Genomic DNA, 4,825 nt, shown 5'->3' on the forward strand with positions numbered 1-4,825 from the left:
CTATGATCTTGTGGGGTATCCCCTCTAGAAGATGCCTCCATGTTTAAAAAGAGTTAATAATAACCAAAAGCTCCTTATTGTGAATTTAATAATTTATTTCAACTATAGAGAATCTTTTAGAATGAAGTTGCCTTGATGTTTCAAGGAGTCAATAATAGTCAAAAGTTCCTTATCAACTATATTGCAATTGGAAGGTCATGCCTTGTTTGGAATATATGAAAGTGAAGCTATTTGGGTAGTATATATGGTAGCTCTTGATAATAGAGTAGGCCTTTAAGTTCATGGAATCCTTTAACACTTGTATTATCATGAATTATCTTGCAATTGGAAGGTCATGCCTTGTTTGGAATATATGCAAGTGAAGCGATATGGGTAGCATATATGGTAGCTCTTGATAATAGAGTAGGCGTTTCAGTTCATGGAAGCCTTCAACACTTGTATACCCTTCTTAAATTTTTTGCTTGATATTTGGGAAAAAATATCCTTAGAAAGTTCTTTCTTGACTTATAGAAGGAAGGTCAAACCTTTTGGAGCTTTGCTTGTTATTGTACAAAGTGAGAATTATCCTTGATTCAAGAGACTTAGTGGTTGCTAAGTCGATATATTATGACGTTGGATGCACATGCACAATTGTATAGATTGCCAAAAACCTATAAACATTGATCTTATTCCATCAAAATTTTCAAGTAGGCTAACCTTTGCCCCATTGTAATTAGAAGGGTGGCTACAAGATGTTGAAAGGCCTTCTTGATGTAGACTTGTCTCTTGAGTTCTTGGAGTTGATTTTGAAGGTCTTGGATGGCTAACCCCAAAGATTGGGACTTCTCCACTTATAATCATGCATTGATTGCACAAAGTTCTTGAATTTCTTCTTTAATATTGTGTAAAGTGGTGATGATATTTCAATCATCGTATCCATCACAATTAGGCAAGATCAAGTATGTAGTGTTGCCAAGCTATTATGGGGGCAACAAAAACTTGGTAAGGACAAGGAATGTCACCTCACAACTTACAAGAGAATAACTTGAAGAAGAATAATTAGAACTTAATTCTTTATTACACAAGGATAAGCACAACAATGTATTTCTTGTTACAACAAGACAAGACCTTGATACAAGGTTAGATTCAAGACAAGACAAGATAAGAACTAGAGATATATGGCTTGAATTGGAACTAGAGAGGACTTACCTTCTAGGAGCCTCACAACTAGTATTGGAAGATTGAAGAGCTTGTAGCTCAAGATCCTTTTTTATACTAGGGTTGAGGTAGTTAAGGGGAAGCTTCTAGATGATGTCATTATCAATGAAATAAGTATCACTGATATAAGCAATGCTAATTTAAGTGCTAATGCAAGGGCTGATGTAAGTGATCTTCTAGAGCTTTTTGAAGAATTATTTAGAACCTTCTTAGAATCTTCTAGAACTTTCTCAAATCTTAGAGAAGTTCCTAGAAGATATTAGGCTCCTTGGTCTCCATAACACAATGGTGACCTTTTGCTAAAGAGGATATAGCATTTGTGAATCAATGATGATGGTGGCTCCTACTAGCTCCTTTAGTTGTTGATGCCATTCTAGAAGCCATTGATACCAACTTGAGAATGCTATAACTCTAGAATTTTATAATCATATATGGTGGTTGAGCAATCCATTCGAACACTTGAAGAATGCTTGGTGTATTTTGGCTTGTGGCATAAGGAGCCCACATATTACAAAGATTATAAATATCATTATAATCAAGAGGACAATCCTAGTCTAGCTAATTCTTTCAATGTAATTGATGCTACAACAGTGATTATGTAGTGAGAAACTCATGGAAGTAATTTGTGAGATTTTTCTTATTTGGACATTGTTTTTCTCTTTCATTGCAAAGTCATTTTATCGAGACTTTTGACTTTAACATGCCTACATGTATGAATGCTTAAGCCTAACTTCAATACAATTTGTTTTCTAATTTAATGTCTATTGCACTTTGGTACATGCATTATATACACATCGGGTGATCTACATTCTAATATGGGGTCTAGGAGTTCTGTTTCCTAGGTAAACATAAAATCTACAAGTACTTACTAACCTTGAAGATAAGAGCAATAAGGACAAAGGAAGTCAAGGGCAAGAAAGATAGATTAAAAAGGTCAATTACAAAGTAATCAAGTCATTCTTTAAAGACAATTTAATTTTCTCAAGCTTCATTATGTTACCTTTGGCAAGTGTTATATTAAGATGTATGATTTTGTATTAACTCATGAGAGGCGATGGGCTCACTCTTATGTAAATTATAATAAATCCTGAAGATAGAAGCCCCACAACAAATGTTAGATTGTGAGTATAAAACTTCAATTCACTTTTAAGAATCAACTAACTAAAGTGGGGTGCATGCAATAATGATAGGCCACAATTGTTTTGATGCTTTTATCTTAATGGAAAATCTCTAAGACAGTATTAGCATTCACTATTGCATTCTAGAGGCATTTGTATTACTAGGGGACAACTCTATTAGTGAAGAGGATTTCCTAGTTGATGGTATTTCAAGTTTTTATGGTAGCTCTTGGACTTGGATGGTGTTGGGTAGTTGTTTTCTAGCTTGAGCCATTGGTGGCTCTTCATCTTGTCACAATTCACATGGTGGGGTGACCTCTCAAGTTGCTACATCGAATAGACACAATATATGCAAGGAGAAGCTCACTTAAGAACACAAGAAGAGACATGGTATACTTTTATGTTAGCTTGTAAGTAGGTTTAATGAATCAAATACAATAAGTGAAGAGTTAATGGCCATGTGAAGATCATAATGACCATCAATGTAATAAGTGGGTGGATTGATCTAACTAGGTAGTCCATCATTAATGAAAACATGTGTTGAGCTTGCCATCTCAACATTCCATCTCAAGATTAATTGCATCTCTACAACTCCAAGTAAGCTTTGAAATCCCGGAAGCTTCTCTACACCTAACACCTTAATGAAAATATTAGTATACCTATGTGTTGGAATACACCAAGTCAATCTCACTTGCAAGTACCTTCTCTCTCACAAAATGGGTCCAAAATAGTAATGAAACTCAATACGTTTTTTCTAGAATGGAACATAGAGTACTGCTCATGTTGTCATAGTGGATGACAATTGGACTATCGTGCAACACATCCAAATCACCCAATAACTTTTCTAGAAATATGACCTTGCATGCTACCATAACAACACCTCTATGTTTGATAAAACAACAATTGGTTGCTTTTTCATACTCAAGTAACAACTGCACTATCGATGGAAAACATGAATCCATTGGTAGATCTTCTATTAGACATGCTACCACCCCAATGTGCATGTGTGTACCCAAATACCTATACATTCTTATTTGTCTCATTAAAAAGTCCATAATGCAAGGCCGATTTCAAATACCTCAAGATGCATTTGACTACATCCAAATGAGGCTTCCACAGGTACCTATATAAATCAACTCACAAGCCCAACAACATAGCTTAAATCTAGCTTTGTGATACTCATATATATAAAACTCCCTATCCTCTTGAACATAGTAGGGTTTCCTATCTCATCCCCAACATTAACACTCATCTTTACATTTTTCTCCAATGTTATTACAAGAGGCTTACATGCCATCATGCCATACTTCGATAACATATCCAAGCCATATTTCCTTTGGGATAGCCATATACCATTAGCACATTTGTTCACTTGAATACCAATAAAGTACCATAGCTCACCCAAATCCTTCATCTCAAACTTTTGCTTCAAAAGGTCCTTGTTGTTGACAAAAACACAAGCCCAACAACATAGCTTAAATCTAGCTTTGTGATACTCATATATATAAAGCTCCCTATCCTCTTGAACATAGTAGGGTTTTCTATCTCATCCGCAACATCAACACTCATCTTTACATTTTTCTCCAATGTTATTACAAGAGGCTTGCATGCCATCATACCATACTTGGATAACATATCCAAGCCATATTTCCTTTGGGATAGCCATATACCATTAGCACATTTGATCACATGAATACCAATAAAGTACCATAGCTCACCCAAATACTTCATCTCAAACTTTTGCTTCAAAAGGTCCTTGTTGTTGACAAAAACAATCTCATTGTCGTTATCATCTATAATCATCAAGTCATCCACGTAGATGACTATGAACATCAAACCTTCTCACCCTGCACATGTACATGGGATTATCTAAATCCTCATGGAGCACCAAACCTTCTCACCCTACACATGTACATGGGATGCTCTAAATCCTCATAGAGTACTTTATTTAGCTTGTATTTTAAATTTTATCTATTCTTTTTCTTCTATTTATTACTATGTCTACTTCAAGGCCACAATAGCTAAGTCATTTACATTAAGTTCTTCTTGCAATTGTGTTTCATAAAGATCCAACTCCTTGTGGATTTTTTCCAACTTGGATGAACTTGCTATGAGAGCTAGATCACCTTGAACTTTCCACTCATTCCACTTATTTCACCAAATGTTATGCTTAACTTGGGTAAGGGCAATGGTTTGTTCTCAAGGGCACTAGTTTTTGGGGGCATGAAAAACATGTGGTATCAAAATCTACTGATGTTCTCTTCCTTTCTTGAATTTTCCAATTAAGGAAACCATGGACTCGAATAGGGACTTCTAAAGAAGATATTAGGGGGATTTTTGCTTATTCTAATTGGTCAATATGGTTGGCTTGAATGTATGATGAGACAAAATTTGGTTTTCTCCATAAAAGATGTGATCTTGCATTGAAAATCACATAAAGAAGTTCTTATTTTAATTTATTATATTATAGGCCTTTTGTTCTAAGAATATTGGCACTTAGATTTGAATTT

Source organism: Lygodium microphyllum, chromosome 11, assembly GCF_053477565.2.
Source record: "Lygodium microphyllum isolate KBCC chromosome 11, Lygodium_microphyllum_v1.1.10, whole genome shotgun sequence".
Classification (NCBI taxonomy): Eukaryota; Viridiplantae; Streptophyta; class Polypodiopsida; order Schizaeales; family Lygodiaceae; genus Lygodium; species Lygodium microphyllum.